The 18,378-nt window shown below is 47.4% G+C and overlaps 40 non-coding genes across 40 annotated transcripts; all 40 read left to right on the top strand.

Annotated features, from left to right (window-relative positions):
* The first annotated feature begins 314 nt into the window (after positions 1-314).
* trnav-aac (transfer RNA valine (anticodon AAC)) lies at positions 315-387 on the top strand. The gene has a single exon. It is a non-coding gene; the product is annotated as a tRNA-Val (tRNA).
* Positions 388-794: 407 nt separating this feature from the next.
* Positions 795-867, top strand: trnav-aac (transfer RNA valine (anticodon AAC)). The gene has a single exon. It is a non-coding gene; the product is annotated as a tRNA-Val (tRNA).
* A 276-nt stretch (positions 868-1,143) lies between these two features.
* trnav-uac (transfer RNA valine (anticodon UAC)) lies at positions 1,144-1,216 on the top strand. Its single transcript has one exon. It is a non-coding gene; the product is annotated as a tRNA-Val (tRNA).
* A 443-nt stretch (positions 1,217-1,659) lies between these two features.
* Positions 1,660-1,732, top strand: trnav-uac (transfer RNA valine (anticodon UAC)). The gene has a single exon. It is a non-coding gene; the product is annotated as a tRNA-Val (tRNA).
* An 87-nt stretch (positions 1,733-1,819) lies between these two features.
* On the top strand, positions 1,820-1,892 carry trnav-uac (transfer RNA valine (anticodon UAC)). Its single transcript has one exon. It is a non-coding gene; the product is annotated as a tRNA-Val (tRNA).
* Positions 1,893-2,346: 454 nt separating this feature from the next.
* On the top strand, positions 2,347-2,419 carry trnav-uac (transfer RNA valine (anticodon UAC)). Its single transcript has one exon. It is a non-coding gene; the product is annotated as a tRNA-Val (tRNA).
* Positions 2,420-2,865: 446 nt separating this feature from the next.
* On the top strand, positions 2,866-2,938 carry trnav-cac (transfer RNA valine (anticodon CAC)). The gene has a single exon. It is a non-coding gene; the product is annotated as a tRNA-Val (tRNA).
* Positions 2,939-3,603: 665 nt separating this feature from the next.
* On the top strand, positions 3,604-3,676 carry trnav-cac (transfer RNA valine (anticodon CAC)). Its single transcript has one exon. It is a non-coding gene; the product is annotated as a tRNA-Val (tRNA).
* Positions 3,677-3,763: 87 nt separating this feature from the next.
* On the top strand, positions 3,764-3,836 carry trnav-uac (transfer RNA valine (anticodon UAC)). The gene has a single exon. It is a non-coding gene; the product is annotated as a tRNA-Val (tRNA).
* Positions 3,837-4,022: 186 nt separating this feature from the next.
* trnav-aac (transfer RNA valine (anticodon AAC)) lies at positions 4,023-4,095 on the top strand. The gene has a single exon. It is a non-coding gene; the product is annotated as a tRNA-Val (tRNA).
* A 398-nt stretch (positions 4,096-4,493) lies between these two features.
* On the top strand, positions 4,494-4,566 carry trnav-cac (transfer RNA valine (anticodon CAC)). Its single transcript has one exon. It is a non-coding gene; the product is annotated as a tRNA-Val (tRNA).
* An 86-nt stretch (positions 4,567-4,652) lies between these two features.
* Positions 4,653-4,725, top strand: trnav-uac (transfer RNA valine (anticodon UAC)). Its single transcript has one exon. It is a non-coding gene; the product is annotated as a tRNA-Val (tRNA).
* Positions 4,726-4,812: 87 nt separating this feature from the next.
* Positions 4,813-4,885, top strand: trnav-uac (transfer RNA valine (anticodon UAC)). Its single transcript has one exon. It is a non-coding gene; the product is annotated as a tRNA-Val (tRNA).
* A 346-nt stretch (positions 4,886-5,231) lies between these two features.
* trnav-uac (transfer RNA valine (anticodon UAC)) lies at positions 5,232-5,304 on the top strand. Its single transcript has one exon. It is a non-coding gene; the product is annotated as a tRNA-Val (tRNA).
* A 346-nt stretch (positions 5,305-5,650) lies between these two features.
* On the top strand, positions 5,651-5,723 carry trnav-aac (transfer RNA valine (anticodon AAC)). Its single transcript has one exon. It is a non-coding gene; the product is annotated as a tRNA-Val (tRNA).
* An 87-nt stretch (positions 5,724-5,810) lies between these two features.
* trnav-cac (transfer RNA valine (anticodon CAC)) lies at positions 5,811-5,883 on the top strand. The gene has a single exon. It is a non-coding gene; the product is annotated as a tRNA-Val (tRNA).
* Positions 5,884-5,969: 86 nt separating this feature from the next.
* On the top strand, positions 5,970-6,042 carry trnav-uac (transfer RNA valine (anticodon UAC)). Its single transcript has one exon. It is a non-coding gene; the product is annotated as a tRNA-Val (tRNA).
* Positions 6,043-6,129: 87 nt separating this feature from the next.
* trnav-aac (transfer RNA valine (anticodon AAC)) lies at positions 6,130-6,202 on the top strand. The gene has a single exon. It is a non-coding gene; the product is annotated as a tRNA-Val (tRNA).
* Positions 6,203-6,754: 552 nt separating this feature from the next.
* On the top strand, positions 6,755-6,827 carry trnag-ucc (transfer RNA glycine (anticodon UCC)). The gene has a single exon. It is a non-coding gene; the product is annotated as a tRNA-Gly (tRNA).
* Positions 6,828-8,030: 1,203 nt separating this feature from the next.
* trnag-ucc (transfer RNA glycine (anticodon UCC)) lies at positions 8,031-8,103 on the top strand. The gene has a single exon. It is a non-coding gene; the product is annotated as a tRNA-Gly (tRNA).
* An 87-nt stretch (positions 8,104-8,190) lies between these two features.
* On the top strand, positions 8,191-8,263 carry trnag-ucc (transfer RNA glycine (anticodon UCC)). Its single transcript has one exon. It is a non-coding gene; the product is annotated as a tRNA-Gly (tRNA).
* A 446-nt stretch (positions 8,264-8,709) lies between these two features.
* On the top strand, positions 8,710-8,782 carry trnav-cac (transfer RNA valine (anticodon CAC)). The gene has a single exon. It is a non-coding gene; the product is annotated as a tRNA-Val (tRNA).
* Positions 8,783-9,447: 665 nt separating this feature from the next.
* Positions 9,448-9,520, top strand: trnav-cac (transfer RNA valine (anticodon CAC)). The gene has a single exon. It is a non-coding gene; the product is annotated as a tRNA-Val (tRNA).
* An 86-nt stretch (positions 9,521-9,606) lies between these two features.
* On the top strand, positions 9,607-9,679 carry trnav-uac (transfer RNA valine (anticodon UAC)). Its single transcript has one exon. It is a non-coding gene; the product is annotated as a tRNA-Val (tRNA).
* Positions 9,680-9,766: 87 nt separating this feature from the next.
* On the top strand, positions 9,767-9,839 carry trnav-uac (transfer RNA valine (anticodon UAC)). The gene has a single exon. It is a non-coding gene; the product is annotated as a tRNA-Val (tRNA).
* A 346-nt stretch (positions 9,840-10,185) lies between these two features.
* trnav-uac (transfer RNA valine (anticodon UAC)) lies at positions 10,186-10,258 on the top strand. The gene has a single exon. It is a non-coding gene; the product is annotated as a tRNA-Val (tRNA).
* Positions 10,259-10,604: 346 nt separating this feature from the next.
* Positions 10,605-10,677, top strand: trnav-aac (transfer RNA valine (anticodon AAC)). The gene has a single exon. It is a non-coding gene; the product is annotated as a tRNA-Val (tRNA).
* Positions 10,678-10,764: 87 nt separating this feature from the next.
* trnav-cac (transfer RNA valine (anticodon CAC)) lies at positions 10,765-10,837 on the top strand. The gene has a single exon. It is a non-coding gene; the product is annotated as a tRNA-Val (tRNA).
* An 86-nt stretch (positions 10,838-10,923) lies between these two features.
* trnav-uac (transfer RNA valine (anticodon UAC)) lies at positions 10,924-10,996 on the top strand. The gene has a single exon. It is a non-coding gene; the product is annotated as a tRNA-Val (tRNA).
* An 87-nt stretch (positions 10,997-11,083) lies between these two features.
* Positions 11,084-11,156, top strand: trnav-aac (transfer RNA valine (anticodon AAC)). The gene has a single exon. It is a non-coding gene; the product is annotated as a tRNA-Val (tRNA).
* A 552-nt stretch (positions 11,157-11,708) lies between these two features.
* Positions 11,709-11,781, top strand: trnag-ucc (transfer RNA glycine (anticodon UCC)). Its single transcript has one exon. It is a non-coding gene; the product is annotated as a tRNA-Gly (tRNA).
* A 1,203-nt stretch (positions 11,782-12,984) lies between these two features.
* On the top strand, positions 12,985-13,057 carry trnag-ucc (transfer RNA glycine (anticodon UCC)). The gene has a single exon. It is a non-coding gene; the product is annotated as a tRNA-Gly (tRNA).
* A 975-nt stretch (positions 13,058-14,032) lies between these two features.
* trnav-cac (transfer RNA valine (anticodon CAC)) lies at positions 14,033-14,105 on the top strand. The gene has a single exon. It is a non-coding gene; the product is annotated as a tRNA-Val (tRNA).
* Positions 14,106-14,669: 564 nt separating this feature from the next.
* trnag-ucc (transfer RNA glycine (anticodon UCC)) lies at positions 14,670-14,742 on the top strand. Its single transcript has one exon. It is a non-coding gene; the product is annotated as a tRNA-Gly (tRNA).
* Positions 14,743-14,988: 246 nt separating this feature from the next.
* trnag-ucc (transfer RNA glycine (anticodon UCC)) lies at positions 14,989-15,061 on the top strand. The gene has a single exon. It is a non-coding gene; the product is annotated as a tRNA-Gly (tRNA).
* A 975-nt stretch (positions 15,062-16,036) lies between these two features.
* trnav-cac (transfer RNA valine (anticodon CAC)) lies at positions 16,037-16,109 on the top strand. Its single transcript has one exon. It is a non-coding gene; the product is annotated as a tRNA-Val (tRNA).
* A 405-nt stretch (positions 16,110-16,514) lies between these two features.
* On the top strand, positions 16,515-16,587 carry trnag-ucc (transfer RNA glycine (anticodon UCC)). Its single transcript has one exon. It is a non-coding gene; the product is annotated as a tRNA-Gly (tRNA).
* A 726-nt stretch (positions 16,588-17,313) lies between these two features.
* trnav-cac (transfer RNA valine (anticodon CAC)) lies at positions 17,314-17,386 on the top strand. Its single transcript has one exon. It is a non-coding gene; the product is annotated as a tRNA-Val (tRNA).
* Positions 17,387-17,631: 245 nt separating this feature from the next.
* On the top strand, positions 17,632-17,704 carry trnav-cac (transfer RNA valine (anticodon CAC)). Its single transcript has one exon. It is a non-coding gene; the product is annotated as a tRNA-Val (tRNA).
* Positions 17,705-18,109: 405 nt separating this feature from the next.
* trnag-ucc (transfer RNA glycine (anticodon UCC)) lies at positions 18,110-18,182 on the top strand. The gene has a single exon. It is a non-coding gene; the product is annotated as a tRNA-Gly (tRNA).
* Positions 18,183-18,378: the final 196 nt, after the last annotated feature.

The raw sequence follows: 18,378 nt of genomic DNA, 5'->3' as shown, positions 1-18,378 counted from the left end.
TGTGGTTTCTGTAGTGTAGTGGTTATCACGTTCGCCTAACACGCGAAAGGTCCCCGGTTCGAGACCGGGCGGAAACAGTCGTTGGTGTTTCTTTCTTTGATTCCGAACTTCAGCAATCAAACAGATAAACATGCCCTATGTCCCTGAACGCACCATCTCATGTGGTTTCCGTAGTGTAGTGGTTATCACGTTCGCGAAAGGTCCCGGTTCGAGACCGGGCGTAAACAGTCGTTGGTGTTTCTTTCTTTGATTCCGAACTTCAACGATCAAACAGATAAACATAAGCTATGTCCCTGAACGCACCATCTCATGTGGTTTCCGTAGTGTAGTGGTTATCACGTTCGCCTAACACGCGAAAGGTCCCCGGTTCGAGACCGGGCGGAAACAGTCGTTGGTGTTTCTTTCTTTGATTCCGAACTTCAGCAATCAAACAGATAAACATACACTATGTCCCTGAACGCACCATCTCCTGTGGTTTCCGTAGTGTAGTGGTTATCACGTTCGCCTTACACGCGAAAGGTCCCCGTTTCGAGACCGGCCGGAAACAGTCGGTGATGTTTTTTTCTTTGATTCCGAAATTCAACAATCAAACAGATAAACATAAGCTATGTCCCTGAACACACCATCTCATGTGGGTTCCGTAGTGTAGTGGTTATCACGTTCGCCTAACACGCGAAAGGTCCCCGGTTCGAGACCGGGCGGAAACAGTCGTTGGTGTTTCTTTCTTTGATTCCGAACTTCAACAATCAAACAGATAAACATAAGCTATGTCCCTGAAGGCACCATCTCATGTGGTTTCCGTAGTGTAGTGGTTATCACGTTCGCCTAACATGCGAAAGGTCCCCGGTTCGAAACCGGGCGGAAACAGTCGTTGGTGTTTTTTTCTTTGATTCTTCAACAATCAAACAGATAAACATGCGCTATGTCCCTGAACGCACCATCTCATGTGGTTTCCGTAGTGTAGTGGTTATCACGTTCGACTAACACTGCAAAGTTCCCCGGTTCGAGACCGGGAGGAAACAGTCTTTGATGTGTTTTTTTTTTAATCCGGCGTGATGCTTTGTTTTTGTGCGTCAATGCCATACGGTGCTGGATATATTGCGCTGGATATACTCTATGTCCCTGAACACACCGTCACATGTGGTTTCCGTAGTGTAGTGGTTATCACGTTCGCCTTACACGCGAAAGGTCCCCGGTTCGAGACCGGGCGGAAACAGTCGTTGATGGTTCCTGAACACACCGTCTCATGTGGTTTCCGTAGTGTAGTGGTTATCGCGTTCGCGAAAGGTCCCTGGTTCGAGACCGGGCGGAAACAGTCGTTGATGTTTTTTTCTTTATTCCGAACTTCAGCAATCAAACAGATAAACATACACTATGTCCCTGAACACACAATCTCCTGTGGTTTCCGTAGTGTAGTGGTTATCACGTTCGCCTTACACGCGAAAGGTCCCCGGTGCGAGACCGGGCGGAAACAGTCGTTGATGGTTCCTGAACACACCGTCTCATGTGGTTTCCGTAGTGTAGTGGTTATCACGTTCGCGAAAGGTCCCTGGTTCGAGACCGGGCGGAAACAGTCGTTGATGTTTTTTTCTTTATTCCGAACTTCAGCAATCAAACAGATAAACATACACTATGTCCCTGAACGCACCATCTCCTGTGGTTTCCGTAGTGTAGTGGTTATCACGTTCGCCTTACACGCGAAAGGTCCCCGTTTCGAGACCGGGCGGAAACAGTCGTTGATGTTTTTTTCTTTGATTCCCAACTTCAACATTCAAACAGATATACATAAACTATGTCCCTGAACACACCATCTCCTGTGGTTTCCGTAGTGTAGTGGTTATCACGTTCGCCTTACACGCGAAAGGTCCCCGGTTCGAGACCGGGCGGAAACAGTCGTTGGTCTTTCTTTCTTTGATTCCGAACTTCAACAATCAAACAGAGAAACATGCGATATGTCCCTGAACGCACCATCTCATGTGGTTTCCGTAGTGAAGTGGTTATCACGTTCTCCTAACACTCGAAAGGTCCCCGTTTCGAGACCGGGCGGAAACAATCGTTGATGGTTATTGAACACACCGTCTCATGTGGTTTCCGTAGTGTAGTGGTTATCACGTTCGCGAAAGGTCCCCGGTTCGAGACCGGGCGGAAACAGTCGTTGGTGTTTCTTTCTTTGATTCCGAACTTCAACAATCAAACAGAGAAACATAAGCTATGTCCCTGAACGCACCATCTCATGTGGTTTCCGTAGTGTAGTGGTTATCACGTTCTCCTAACACTCGAAAGGTCCCCGTTTCGAGACCGGTCGGAAACAATCGTTGATGGTTATTGAACACACCGTCTCATGTGGTTTCCGTAGTGTAGTGGTTATCACGTTCGCCTTACACGCGAAAGGTCCCCGTTTCGAGACCGGGCGGAAACAGTCGTTGATGTTTTTTTCTTTGATTCCGAAATTCAACAATCAAACAGATAAACATAAGTTATGTCACGCGAAAGGTCCCCGTTTCGAGACCGGGCGGAAACAGTCGTTGGTGTTTCTTTCTTTGATTCCGAACTTCAACAATCAAACAGATAAACATGCGCTATGTCCCTGAACGCACCATCTCATGTGGTTTCCGTAGTGTAGTGGTTATCACGTTCGCCGCACACGCGAAAGGTCCCCGGTTCGAGACCAGGCGGAAACAGTCGTTGATGTTTTTTTGTTTATTCCGAACTTCAGCAATCAAACAGATAACACGCCTAACACGCGAAAGGTCCCCGGTTCGAGACCGGGCGGAAACAGTCGTTGGTGTTTCTTTCTTTGATTCCGAACTTCAGCAATCAAACAGATAAACATGCCCTATGTCCCTGAACGCACTATCTCATGTGGTTTCCGTAGTGTAGTGGTTATCACGTTCGCCTCACACGCGAAAGGTCCCCGGTTCGAGACCGGGCGGAAACAGTTGTTGATGTTTTTTTCTTTATTCCGAACTTCAGCAATCAAACAGATAAACATACACTATGTCCCTGAACGCACCATCTCCTGTGGTTTCCGTAGTGTAGTGGTTATCACGTTCGCCTTACACGCGAAAGGTCCCCGTTTCGAGACCGGCCGGAAACAGTGGGTGATGTTTTTTTCTTTGATTCCGAAATTCAACAATCAAACAGATAAACATAAGCTATGTCCCTGAACACACCGTCTCATGTGGTTTCCGTAGTGTAGTGGTTATCACGTTCGCGAAAGGTCCCCGGTTCGAGACCGGGCGGAAACAGTCGTTGGTGTTTCTTTCTTTGATTCCGAACTTCAACAATCAAACAGAGAAACATAAGCTATGTCCCTGAACGCACCATCTCATGTGGTTTCCGTAGTGTAGTGGTTATCACGTTCTCCTAACACTCGAAAGGTCCCCGTTTCGAGACCGGTCGGAAACAATCGTTGATGGTTATTGAACACACCGTCTCATGTGGTTTCCGTAGTGTAGTGGTTATCACGTTCGCCTAACACGCAAAAGGTCCCCGGTTCGAAACCGGGCGGAAACAGTCTTTGTTGTTTTTTTCTTTGATTCCGAACTTCAACAATCAAACAGATAAACATGCCCTATGTCCCTGAACGCACCATCTCATGTGGTTTCCGTAGTGTAGTGGTTATCACGTTCGCCTCACACGCGAAAGGTCCCCGGTTCGAGACCGGGCGGAAACAGTCGTTGATGTTTCTTTCTTTGATTCCCAACTTCAACATTGAAACAGATATACATAAACTATGTCCCTGAACACACCATCTCCTGTGGTTTCCGTAGTGTAGTGGTTATCACGTTCGCCTTACACGCGAAAGGTCCCCGGTTCGAGACCGGGCGGAAACAGTCGTTGATGGTTCCTGAACACACCGTCTCATGTGGTTTCCGTAGTGTAGTGGTTATCACGTTCGCGAAAGGTCCCCGGTTCGAGACCGGGCGTAAACAGTCGTTGGTGTTTCTTTCTTTGATTCCGAACTTCAACGATCAAACAGATAAACATAAGCTATGTCCCTGAACGCACCATCTCATGTGGTTTCCGTAGTGTAGTGGTTATCACGTTCGCCTAACACGCGAAAGGTCCCCGGTTCGAGACCGGGCGGAAACAGTCGTTGGTGTTTCTTTCTTTGATTCTGAACTTCAGCAATCAAACAGATAAACATGCCCTATGTCCCTGAACGCACCATCTCATGTGGTTTCCGTAGTGTAGTGGTTATCACGTTCGCGAAAGGTCCCCGGTTCGAGACCGGGCGTAAACAGTCGTTGGTGTTTCTTTCTTTGATTCCGAACTTCAACGATCAAACAGATAAACATAAGCTATGTCCCTGAACGCACCATCCCATGTGGTTTATGTAGTGTAGTGGTTATCACGTTCGCCTAACACGCGAAAGGTCCCCGGTTCGAGACCGGGCGGAAACAGTCGTTGGTGTTTCTTTCTTTGATTCCGAACTTCAGCAATCAAACAGATAAACACGCCCTATGTCCCTGAACGCACTATCTCATGTGGTTTCCGTAGTGTAGTGGTTATCACGTTCGCCTCACACGCGAAAGGTCCCCGGTTCGAGACCGGGCGGAAACAGTTGTTGATGTTTTTTTCTTTATTCCGAACTTCAGCAATCAAACAGATAAACATACACTATGTCCCTGAACGCACCATCTCCTGTGGTTTCCGTAGTGTAGTGGTTATCACGTTCGCCTTACACGCGAAAGGTCCCCGTTTCGAGACCGGGCGGAAACAGTCGTTGATGTTTTTTTCTTTGATTCCCAACTTCAACATTCAAACAGATATACATAAACTATGTCCCTGAACACACCATCTCCTGTGGTTTCCGTAGTGTAGTGGTTATCACGTTCGCCTTACACGCGAAAGGTCCCCGGTTCGAGACCGGGCGGAAACAGTCGTTGGTCTTTCTTTCTTTGATTCCGAACTTCAACAATCAAACAGAGAAACATGCGATATGTCCCTGAACGCACCATCTCATGTGGTTTCCGTAGTGTAGTGGTTATCACGTTCTCCTAACACTCGAAAGGTCCCCGTTTCGAGACCGGGCGGAAACAATCGTTGATGGTTCCTGAACACACCGTCTCATGTGGTTTCCGTAGTGTAGTGGTTATCACGTTCGCGAAAGGTCCCCGGTTCGAGACCGGGCGGAAACAGTCGTTGGTGTTTTTTTCTTTGATTCCGAACTTCAACAATCAAACAGATAAACATAAGCTATGTCCCTGAACGCACCATCTCATGTGGTTTCCGTAGTGTAGTGGTTATCACGTTCGCCTTACACGCGAAAGGTCCCCGGTTCGAGACCGGGCGGAAACAGTCGTTGGTCTTTCTTTCTTTGATTCCGAACTTCAACAATCAAACAGAGAAACATGCGATATGTCCCTGAACGCACCATCTCATGTGGTTTCCGTAGTGTAGTGGTTATCACGTTCTCCTAACACTCGAAAGGTCCCCGTTTCGAGACCGGGCGGAAACAATCGTTGATGGTTCCTGAACACACCGTCTCATGTGGTTTCCGTAGTGTAGTGGTTATCACGTTCGCGAAAGGTCCCCGGTTCGAGACCGGGCGGAAACAGTCGTTGGTGTTTCTTTCTTTGATTCCGAACTTCAACAATCAAACAGATAAACATAAGCTATGTCCCTGAACGCACCATCTCATGTTGTTTCCGTAGTGTAGTGGTTATCACGTTCGCCTAACACGCGAAAGGTCCCCGGTTCGAGACCGGGCGGAAACAGTCGTTGGTGTTTCTTTCTTTGATTCCGAACTTCAACAATCAAACAGATAAACATGCCCTATGTCCCTGAACGCACCATCTCATGTGGTTTCCGTAGTGTAGTGGTTATCACGTTCGCCTCACACGCGAAAGGTCCCCGGTTCGAGACCGGGCGGAAACAGTCGTTGATGTTTTTTTCTTTATTCCGAACTTCAGCAATCAAACAGATAAACATACACTATGTCCCTGAACGCACCATCTCCTGTGGTTTCCGTAGTGTAGTGGTTATCACGTTCGCCTTACACGCGAAAGGTCCCCGTTTCGAGACCGGGCGGAAACAGTCGTTGATGTTTTTTTCTTTGATTCCGAAATTCAACAATCAAACAGATAAACATAAGCTATGTCCCTGAACGCACCATCTCATGTGGTTTCCGTAGTGTAGTGGTTATCACGTTCGCCTAACACGCGAAAGGTCCCCGGTTCGAAACCGGGCGGAAACAGTCCTTGGTGTTTCTTTCTTTGATTCCGAACTTCAACAATCAAACAGATAAACATAAGCTATGTCCCTGAAGGCACCATCTCATGTGGTTTCTGTAGTGTAGTGGTTATCACGTTCGCCTAACATGCGAAAGGTCCCCGGTTCGAAACCGGGCGGAAACAGTCGTTGGCGTTTTTTTCTTTGATTCTTCAACAATCAAACAGATAAACATGCGCTATGTCCCTGAACGCACCATCTCATGTGGTTTCCGTAGTGTAGTGGTTATCACGTTCGCGAAAGGTCCCCGGTTCGAGACCGGGCGGAAACAGTCGTTGGTCTTTCTTTCTTTGATTCCGAACTTCAACAATCAAACAGATAAACATGCGCTATGTCCCTGAATGCACCATCTCATGTGGTTTCCGTAGTGTAGTGGTTATCACGTTCGCCTCACACGCGAAAGGTCCCCGGTTTGAGACCGGGCGGAAACAGTCGTTGGTGTTTTTTTCTTTGATTCCGAACTTCGCAATCAAACAGATAAACATACACTATGTCCCTGAACGCACCATCTCATGTGGTTTCCGTAGTGTAGTGGTTATCACGTTCGCCTTCCACGCGGAAGGTCCCCGTTTCGAGACCGGACGGAAACAGTCGTTGGTCTTTCTTTCTTTGATTCCGAATTTCAACAATCAAACAGAGAAACATGCGATATGTCCCTGAACGCACCATCTCATGTGGTTTCCGTAGTGTAGTGGTTATCACGTTCTCCTAACACTCGAAAGGTCCCCGTTTCGAGACCGGGCGGAAACAGTCGTTGGTGTTTTTTTCTTTGATTCCGAACTTCCCAATCAAACAGATAAACATACACTATGTCCCTGAACGCACCATCTCATGTGGTTTCCGTAGTGTAGTGGTTATCACGTTCGCCTTCCACGCGGAAGGTCCCCGTTTCGAGACCGGGCAGAAACAGTCGTTGGTCTTTCTTTCTTTGATTCCGAACTTCAACAATCAAACAGATAAACATGCGCTATGTCCCTGAACGCACCATCTCATGTGGTTTCCGTAGTGTAGTGGTTATCACGTTCGCCAAACACGCGAAAGGTCCCTGGTTCGAGACCGGGCGGAAACAGTCGTTGGTGTTTCTTTCTTTGATTCCGAACTTCAACAATCAAACAGATAAACATGCGCTATGTCCCTGAACGCACCATCTCATGTGGTTTCCGTAGTGTAGTGGTTATCACGTTCGCTGCACACGCGAAAGGTCCCCGGTTCGAGACCAGGCGGAAACAGTCGTTGATGTTTTTTTGTTTATTCCGAACTTCAGCAATCAAACAGATAAACATAAGCTATGTCCCTGAACGCACCATCTCATGTGGTTTCTGTAGTGTAGTGGTTATCACGTTCGCCTCACACGCGAAAGGTCCCCGGTTCGAGACCGGGCGGAAACAGTCGTTGATGTTTTTTTCTTTGATTCCGAACTTCGCAATCAAACAGATAAACATACACTATGTCCCTGAACGCACCATCTCATGTGGTTTCCGTAGTGTAGTGGTTATCACGTTTGCCTTACACGCGGAAGGTCCCCGTTTCGAGACCGGGCGGAAACAGTCGTTGATGTTTCTTTCTTTGATTTCGAATTTCAACAATCAAACAGATAAACATAAGCTATGTCCCTGAACGCACCATCTCATGTGGTTTTCGTAGTGTAGTGGTTATCACGTTCGCCTAACACGCGAAAGGTCCCCGGTTCGAGACCGGGCGGAAACAGTCGTTGATGTTTTTTTCTTTGATTCCGAACTTCGCAATCAAACAGATAAACATACACTATGTCCCTGAACGCACCATCTCATGTGGTTTCCGTAGTGTAGTGGTTATCACGTTCGCCTTCCACGCGGAAGGTCCCCGTTTCGAGACCGGGCGGAAACAGTCGTTGATGTTTTTTTCTTTGATTCCGAAATTCAACAATCAAACAGATAAACATAAGCTATGTCCCTGAACGCACCATCTCATGTGGTTTCCGTAGTGTAGTGGTTATCACGTTCGCCTTCCACGCGGAAGGTCCCCGTTTCGAGACCGGGCGGAAACAGTCGTTGATGTTTTTTTCTTTGATTCCGAAATTCAACAATCAAACAGATAAACATAAGTTATGTCACGCGAAAGGTCCCCGTTTCGAGACCGGGCGGAAACAGTCGTTGGTGTTTCTTTCTTTGATTCCGAACTTCAACAATCAAACAGATAAACATGCGCTATGTCCCTGAACGCACCATCTCATGTGGTTTCCGTAGTGTAGTGGTTATCACGTTCGCCGCACACGCGAAAGGTCCCCGGTTCGAGACCAGGCGGAAACAGTCGTTGATGTTTTTTTGTTTATTCCGAACTTCAGCAATCAAACAGATAACACGCCTAACACGCGAAAGGTCCCCGGTTCGAGACCGGGCGGAAACAGTCGTTGGTGTTTCTTTCTTTGATTCCGAACTTCAGCAATCAAACAGATAAACATGCCCTATGTCCCTGAACGCACTATCTCATGTGGTTTCCGTAGTGTAGTGGTTATCACGTTCGCCTCACACGCGAAAGGTCCCCGGTTCGAGACCGGGCGGAAACAGTTGTTGATGTTTTTTTCTTTATTCCGAACTTCAGCAATCAAACAGATAAACATACACTATGTCCCTGAACGCACCATCTCCTGTGGTTTCCGTAGTGTAGTGGTTATCACGTTCGCCTTACACGCGAAAGGTCCCCGTTTCGAGACCGGCCGGAAACAGTGGGTGATGTTTTTTTCTTTGATTCCGAAATTCAACAATCAAACAGATAAACATAAGCTATGTCCCTGAACACACCGTCTCATGTGGTTTCCGTAGTGTAGTGGTTATCACGTTCGCGAAAGGTCCCCGGTTCGAGACCGGGCGGAAACAGTCGTTGGTGTTTCTTTCTTTGATTCCGAACTTCAACAATCAAACAGAGAAACATAAGCTATGTCCCTGAACGCACCATCTCATGTGGTTTCCGTAGTGTAGTGGTTATCACGTTCTCCTAACACTCGAAAGGTCCCCGTTTCGAGACCGGTCGGAAACAATCGTTGATGGTTATTGAACACACCGTCTCATGTGGTTTCCGTAGTGTAGTGGTTATCACGTTCGCCTAACACGCAAAAGGTCCCCGGTTCGAAACCGGGCGGAAACAGTCTTTGTTGTTTTTTTCTTTGATTCCGAACTTCAACAATCAAACAGATAAACATGCCCTATGTCCCTGAACGCACCATCTCATGTGGTTTCCGTAGTGTAGTGGTTATCACGTTCGCCTCACACGCGAAAGGTCCCCGGTTCGAGACCGGGCGGAAACAGTCGTTGATGTTTTTTTCTTTATTCCGAACTTCAGCAATCAAACAGATAAACATACACTATGTCCCTGAACGCACCATCTCCTGTGGTTTCCGTAGTGTAGTGGTTATCACGTTCGCCTTACACGCGAAAGGTCCCCGTTTCGAGACCGGGCGGAAACAGTCGTTGATGTTTTTTTCTTTGATTCCGAAATTCAACAATCAAACAGATAAACATAAACTATGTCCCTGAACACACCATCTCCTGTGGTTTCCGTAGTGTAGTGGTTATCACGTTCGCCTTACACGCGAAAGGTCCCCGGTTCGAGACCGGGCGGAAACAGTCGTTGGTCTTTCTTTCTTTGATTCCGAACTTCAACAATCAAACAGAGAAACATGCGATATGTCCCTGAACGCACCATCTCATGTGGTTTCCGTAGTGTAGTGGTTATCACGTTCTCCTAACACTCGAAAGGTCCCCGTTTCGAGACCGGGCGGAAACAATCGTTGATGGTTCCTGAACACACCGTCTCATGTGGTTTCCGTAGTGTAGTGGTTATCACGTTCGCGAAAGGTCCCCGGTTCGAGACCGGGCGGAAACAGTCGTTGGTGTTTTTTTCTTTGATTCCGAACTTCAACAATCAAACAGATAAACATAAGCTATGTCCCTGAACGCACCATCTCATGTGGTTTCCGTAGTGTAGTGGTTATCACGTTCGCCTTACACGCGAAAGGTCCCCGGTTCGAGACCGGGCGGAAACAGTCGTTGGTCTTTCTTTCTTTGATTCCGAACTTCAACAATCAAACAGAGAAACATGCGATATGTCCCTGAACGCACCATCTCATGTGGTTTCCGTAGTGTAGTGGTTATCACGTTCTCCTAACACTCGAAAGGTCCCCGTTTCGAGACCGGGCGGAAACAATCGTTGATGGTTCCTGAACACACCGTCTCATGTGGTTTCCGTAGTGTAGTGGTTATCACGTTCGCGAAAGGTCCCCGGTTCGAGACCGGGCGGAAACAGTCGTTGGTGTTTCTTTCTTTGATTCCGAACTTCAACAATCAAACAGATAAACATAAGCTATGTCCCTGAACGCACCATCTCATGTTGTTTCCGTAGTGTAGTGGTTATCACGTTCGCCTAACACGCGAAAGGTCCCCGGTTCGAGACCGGGCGGAAACAGTCGTTGGTGTTTCTTTCTTTGATTCCGAACTTCAACAATCAAACAGATAAACATGCCCTATGTCCCTGAACGCACCATCTCATGTGGTTTCCGTAGTGTAGTGGTTATCACGTTCGCCTCACACGCGAAAGGTCCCCGGTTCGAGACCGGGCGGAAACAGTCGTTGATGTTTTTTTCTTTATTCCGAACTTCAGCAATCAAACAGATAAACATACACTATGTCCCTGAACGCACCATCTCCTGTGGTTTCCGTAGTGTAGTGGTTATCACGTTCGCCTTACACGCGAAAGGTCCCCGTTTCGAGACCGGGCGGAAACAGTCGTTGATGTTTTTTTCTTTGATTCCGAAATTCAACAATCAAACAGATAAACATAAGCTATGTCCCTGAACGCACCATCTCATGTGGTTTCCGTAGTGTAGTGGTTATCACGTTCGCCTAACACGCGAAAGGTCCCCGGTTCGAAACCGGGCGGAAACAGTCCTTGGTGTTTCTTTCTTTGATTCCGAACTTCAACAATCAAACAGATAAACATAAGCTATGTCCCTGAAGGCACCATCTCATGTGGTTTCTGTAGTGTAGTGGTTATCACGTTCGCCTAACATGCGAAAGGTCCCCGGTTCGAAACCGGGCGGAAACAGTCGTTGGCGTTTTTTTCTTTGATTCTTCAACAATCAAACAGATAAACATGCGCTATGTCCCTGAACGCACCATCTCATGTGGTTTCCGTAGTGTAGTGGTTATCACGTTCGCGAAAGGTCCCCGGTTCGAGACCGGGCGGAAACAGTCGTTGGTCTTTCTTTCTTTGATTCCGAACTTCAACAATCAAACAGATAAACATGCGCTATGTCCCTGAATGCACCATCTCATGTGGTTTCCGTAGTGTAGTGGTTATCACGTTCGCCTCACACGCGAAAGGTCCCCGGTTTGAGACCGGGCGGAAACAGTCGTTGGTGTTTTTTTCTTTGATTCCGAACTTCGCAATCAAACAGATAAACATACACTATGTCCCTGAACGCACCATCTCATGTGGTTTCCGTAGTGTAGTGGTTATCACGTTCGCCTTCCACGCGGAAGGTCCCCGTTTCGAGACCGGACGGAAACAGTCGTTGGTCTTTCTTTCTTTGATTCCGAATTTCAACAATCAAACAGAGAAACATGCGATATGTCCCTGAACGCACCATCTCATGTGGTTTCCGTAGTGTAGTGGTTATCACGTTCTCCTAACACTCGAAAGGTCCCCGTTTCGAGACCGGGCGGAAACAGTCGTTGGTGTTTTTTTCTTTGATTCCGAACTTCCCAATCAAACAGATAAACATACACTATGTCCCTGAACGCACCATCTCATGTGGTTTCCGTAGTGTAGTGGTTATCACGTTCGCCTTCCACGCGGAAGGTCCCCGTTTCGAGACCGGGCAGAAACAGTCGTTGGTCTTTCTTTCTTTGATTCCGAACTTCAACAATCAAACAGATAAACATGCGCTATGTCCCTGAACGCACCATCTCATGTGGTTTCCGTAGTGTAGTGGTTATCACGTTCGCCAAACACGCGAAAGGTCCCTGGTTCGAGACCGGGCGGAAACAGTCGTTGGTGTTTCTTTCTTTGATTCCGAACTTCAACAATCAAACAGATAAACATGCGCTATGTCCCTGAACGCACCATCTCATGTGGTTTCCGTAGTGTAGTGGTTATCACGTTCGCTGCACACGCGAAAGGTCCCCGGTTCGAGACCAGGCGGAAACAGTCGTTGATGTTTTTTTGTTTATTCCGAACTTCAGCAATCAAACAGATAAACATAAGCTATGTCCCTGAACGCACCATCTCATGTGGTTTCTGTAGTGTAGTGGTTATCACGTTCGCCTCACACGCGAAAGGTCCCCGGTTCGAGACCGGGCGGAAACAGTCGTTGATGTTTTTTTCTTTGATTCCGAACTTCGCAATCAAACAGATAAACATACACTATGTCCCTGAACGCACCATCTCATGTGGTTTCCGTAGTGTAGTGGTTATCACGTTTGCCTTACACGCGGAAGGTCCCCGTTTCGAGACCGGGCGGAAACAGTCGTTGATGTTTCTTTCTTTGATTTCGAATTTCAACAATCAAACAGATAAACATAAGCTATGTCCCTGAACGCACCATCTCATGTGGTTTTCGTAGTGTAGTGGTTATCACGTTCGCCTAACACGCGAAAGGTCCCCGGTTCGAGACCGGGCGGAAACAGTCGTTGATGTTTTTTTCTTTGATTCCGAACTTCGCAATCAAACAGATAAACATACACTATGTCCCTGAACGCACCATCTCATGTGGTTTCCGTAGTGTAGTGGTTATCACGTTCGCCTTCCACGCGGAAGGTCCCCGTTTCGAGACCGGGCGGAAACAGTCGTTGATGTTTTTTTCTTTGATTCCGAAATTCAACAATCAAACAGATAAACATAAGCTATGTCCCTGAACGCACCATCTCATGTGGTTTCCGTAGTGTAGTGGTTATCATGTTCGCCTCACACGCGAAAGGTCCCCGGTTCGAGACCGGGCGGAAACAGTCGTTGATGGTTCCTGAACACACCGTCTCATGTGGTTTCCGTAGTGTAGTGGTTATCACGTTCGCGAAAGGTCCCCGGTTCGAGACCGGGCGTAAACAGTCGTTGGTGTTTCTTTCTTTGATTCCGAACTTCAACGATCAAACAGATAAACATAAGCTATGTCCCTGAACGCACCATCTCATGTGGTTTCTGTAGTGTAGTGGTTATCACGTTCGCCTAACACGCGAAAGGTCCCCGGTTCGAGACCGGGCGGAAACAGTCGTTGGCGTTTCTTTCTTTGATTCTGAACTTCAGCAATCAAACAGATAAACATGCCCTATGTCCCTGAACGCACCATCTCATGTGGTTTCCGTAGTGTAGTGGTTATCACGTTCGCGAAAGGTCCCCGGTTCGAGACCGGGCGGAAACAGTCGTTGCTGTTTTTTTCTTTGATTCCGAACTTCGCAATCAAACAGATAAACATACACTATGTCCCTGAACGCACCATCTCATGTGGTTTCCGTAGTGTAGTGGTTATCACGTTCGCCTTCCACGCGGAAGGTCCCCGTTTCGAGACCGGGCAGAAACAGTCGTTGGTCTTTCTTTCTTTGATTTCGAATTTCAACAATCAAACAGATAAACATAAGCTATGTCCCTGAACGCACCATCTCATGTGGTTTCCGTAGTGTAGTGGTTATCACGTTCGCCTAACACGCGAAAGGTCCCCGGTTCGAGACCAGGCGGAAACAGTCGTTGATGTTTTTTTGTTTATTCCGAACTTCAGCAATCAAACAGATAAACATAAGCTATGTCCCTGAACGCACCATCTCATGTGGTTTCCGTAGTGTAGTGGTTATCACGTTCGCCTCACACGCGAAAGGTCCCCGGTTCGAGACCGGGCGGAAACAGTCGTTGATGTTTTTTTCTTTGATTCCGAACTTCGCAATCAAACAGATAAACATACACTATGTCCCTGAACGCACCATCTCATGTGGTTTCCGTAGTGTAGTGGTTATCACGTTTGCCTTACACGCGGAAGGTCCCCGTTTCGAGACCGGGCGGAAACAGTCGTTGATGTTTTTTTCTTTGATTCCGAAATTCAACAATCAAACAGATAAACATAAGCTATGTCCCTGAACGCACCATCTCATGTGGTTTCCGTAGTGTAGTGGTTATCATGTTCGCCTCACACGCGAAAGGTCCCCGGTTCGAGACCGGGCGGAAACAGTCGTTGATGTTTCTTTCTTTGATTCCGAACTTCGCAATCAAACAGATAAACATACACTATGTCCCTGAACGCACCATCTCATGTGGTTTCCGTAGTGTAGTGGTTATCATGTTCGCCTCACACGCGAAAGGTCCCCGGTTCGAGACCGGGCGGAAACAGTCGTTGATGTTTCTTTCTTTGATTCCGAACTTCGCAATCAAACAGATAAACATACACTATGTCCCTGAACGCACCATCTCATGTGGTTTCCGTAGTGTAGTGGTTATCACGTTCGCCTTCCACGCGGAAGATCCCCGTTTCGAGACCGGGCGGAAACAGTCGTTGGTCTTTCTTTCTTTGATTCCGAATTTCAACAATCAAACAGATAAACATAAGCTATGTCCCTGAACGCACCATCTCATGTGGTTTCCGAAGTGTAGTGGTTATCACGTTCGCCTAACACGCGAAAGGTCCCCGGTTCGAGACCGGGCGGAAACAGTCGTTGATGTTTTTTTCTTTGATTCCGAACTTCGCAATCAAACAGATAAACATACACTATGTCCCTGAACGCACCATCTCATGTGGTTTCCGTAGTGTAGTGGTTATCACGTTCGCCTTCCACGCGGAAGGTCCCCGTTTCGAGACCGGGCGGAAACAGTCGTTGATGTTTTTTTCTTTGATTCCGAAATTCAACAATCAAACAGATAAACATAAGCTATGTCCCTGAACGCACCATCTCATGTGGTTTCCGTAGTGTAGTGGTTATCATGTTCGCCTCACACGCGAAAGGTCCCCGGTTCGAGACCGGGCGGAAACAGTCGTTGATGGTTCCTGAACACACCGTCTCATGTGGTTTCCGTAGTGTAGTGGTTATCACGTTCGCGAAAGGTCCCCGGTTCGAGACCGGGCGTAAACAGTCGTTGGTGTTTCTTTCTTTGATTCCGAACTTCAACGATCAAACAGATAAACATAAGCTATGTCCCTGAACGCACCATCTCATGTGGTTTCTGTAGTGTAGTGGTTATCACGTTCGCCTAACACGCGAAAGGTCCCCGGTTCGAGACCGGGCGGAAACAGTCGTTGGCGTTTCTTTCTTTGATTCTGAACTTCAGCAATCAAACAGATAAACATGCCCTATGTCCCTGAACGCACCATCTCATGTGGTTTCCGTAGTGTAGTGGTTATCACGTTCGCGAAAGGTCCCCGGTTCGAGACCGGGCGGAAACAGTCGTTGCTGTTTTTTTCTTTGATTCCGAACTTCGCAATCAAACAGATAAACATACACTATGTCCCTGAACGCACCATCTCATGTGGTTTCCGTAGTGTAGTGGTTATCACGTTCGCCTTCCACGCGGAAGGTCCCCGTTTCGAGACCGGGCAGAAACAGTCGTTGGTCTTTCTTTCTTTGATTTCGAATTTCAACAATCAAACAGATAAACATAAGCTATGTCCCTGAACGCACCATCTCATGTGGTTTCCGTAGTGTAGTGGTTATCACGTTCGCCTAACACGCGAAAGGTCCCCGGTTCGAGACCAGGCGGAAACAGTCGTTGATGTTTTTTTGTTTATTCCGAACTTCAGCAATCAAACAGATAAACATAAGCTATGTCCCTGAACGCACCATCTCATGTGGTTTCCGTAGTGTAGTGGTTATCACGTTCGCCTCACACGCGAAAGGTCCCCGGTTCGAGACCGGGCGGAAACAGTCGTTGATGTTTTTTTCTTTGATTCCGAACTTCGCAATCAAACAGATAAACATACACTATGTCCCTGAACGCACCATCTCATGTGGTTTCCGTAGTGTAGTGGTTATCACGTTTGCCTTACACGCGGAAGGTCCCCGTTTCGAGACCGGGCGGAAACAGTCGTTGATGTTTTTTTCTTTGATTCCGAAATTCAACAATCAAACAGATAAACATAAGCTATGTCCCTGAACGCACCATCTCATGTGGTTTCCGTAGTGTAGTGGTTATCATGTTCGCCTCACACGCGAAAGGTCCCCGGTTCGAGACCGGGCGGAAACAGTCGTTGATGTTTCTTTCTTTGATTCCGAACTTCGCAATCAAACAGATAAACATACACTATGTCCCTGAACGCACCATCTCATGTGGTTTCCGTAGTGTAGTGGTTATCACGTTCGCCTTCCACGCGGAAGGTCCCCGTTTCGAGACCGGGCGGAAACAGTCGTTGGTCTTTCTTTCTTTGATTCCGAATTTCAACAATCAAACAGATAAACATAAGCTATGTCCCTGAACGCACCATCTCATGTGGTTTTCGTAGTGTAGTGGTTATCACGTTCGCCTAACACGCGAAAGGTCCCTGGTTCGAGACCGGGCGGAAACAGTCGTTGGTGTTTCTTTCTTTGATTTTGAACTTCAACAATCAAACAGATAAACATGCGCTATGTCCCTGAATGCACCATCTCATGTGGTTTCCGTAGTGTAGTTGTTATCACGTTCGCCTCACACGCGAAAGGTCCCCGGTTCGAGACCGGGCGGAAACAGTCGTTGCTGTTTTTTTCTTTGATTCCGAACTTCGCAATCAAACAGATAAACATACACTATGTCCCTGAACGCACCATCTCATGTGGTTTCCGTAGTGTAGTGGTTATCACGTTCGCCTTCCACGCGGAAGGTCCCCGTTTCGAGACCGGGCAGACACAGTCGTTGGTCTTTCTTTCTTTGATTTCGAATTTCAACAATCAAACAGATAAACATAAGCTATGTCCCTGAACGCACCATCTCATGTGGTTTCCGTAGTGTAGTGGTTATCACGTTCGCCTAACACGCGAAAGGTCCCTGGTTCGAGACCGGGCGGAAACAGTCGTTGGTGTTTCTTTCTTTGATTTTGAACTTCAACAATCAAACAGATAAACATGCGCTATGTCCCTGAATGCACCATCTCATGTGGTTTCCGTAGTGTAGTGGTTATCACGTTCGCCTCACACGCGAAAGGTCCCCGGTTCGAGACCGGGCGGAAACAGTCGTTCGTGTTTTTTTCTTTGATTCCGAACTTCGCAATCAAACAGATAAACATACACTATGTCCCTGAACGCACCATCTCATGTGGTTTCCGTAGTGTAGTGGTTATCACGTTCGCCGCACACGCGAAAGGTCCCCGGTTCGAGACCAGGCGGAAACAGTCGTTGATGTTTTTTTGTTTATTCCGAACTTCAGCAATCAAACAGATAAACATAAGCTATGTCCCTGAACGCACCATCTCATGTGGTTTCCGTAGTGTAGTGGTTATCACGTTCGCCTCACACGCGAAAGGTCCCCGGTTCGAGACCGGGCGGAAACAGTCGTTGATGTTTTTTTCTTTGATTTCGAACTTCGCAATCAAACAGATAAACATACACTATGTCCCTGAACGCACCATCTCATGTGGTTTCCGTAGTGTAGTGGTTATCACGTTTGCCTTACACGCGGAAGGTCCCCGTTTCGAGACCGGGCGGAAACAGTCGTTGATGTTTTTTTCTTTGATTCCGAAATTCAACAATCAAACAGATAAACATAAGCTATGTCCCTGAACGCACCATCTCATGTGGTTTCCGTAGTGTAGTGGTTATCATGTTCGCCTCACACGCGAAAGGTCCCCGGTTCGAGACCGGGCGGAAACAGTCGTTGATGTTTCTTTCTTTGATTCCGAACTTCGCAATCAAACAGATAAACATACACTATGTCCCTGAACGCACCATCTCATGTGGTTTCCGTAGTGTAGTGGTTATCACGTTCGCCTTCCACGCGGAAGGTCCCCGTTTCGAGACCGGGCGGAAACAGTCGTTGGTCTTTCTTTCTTTGATTCCGAATTTCAACAATCAAACAGATAAACATAAGCTATGTCCCTGAACGCACCATCTCATGTGGTTTCCGAAGTGTAGTGGTTATCACGTTCGCCTAACACGCGAAAGGTCCCCGGTTCGAGACCGGGCGGAAACAGTCGTTGATGTTTTTTTCTTTGATTCCGAACTTCGC

Source organism: Gasterosteus aculeatus, chromosome X (assembly GCF_964276395.1).
Source record: "Gasterosteus aculeatus chromosome X, fGasAcu3.hap1.1, whole genome shotgun sequence".
Taxonomy (NCBI): Eukaryota; Metazoa; Chordata; class Actinopteri; order Perciformes; family Gasterosteidae; genus Gasterosteus; species Gasterosteus aculeatus.
This window is presented reverse-complemented; position numbering and strand designations above follow the sequence as displayed.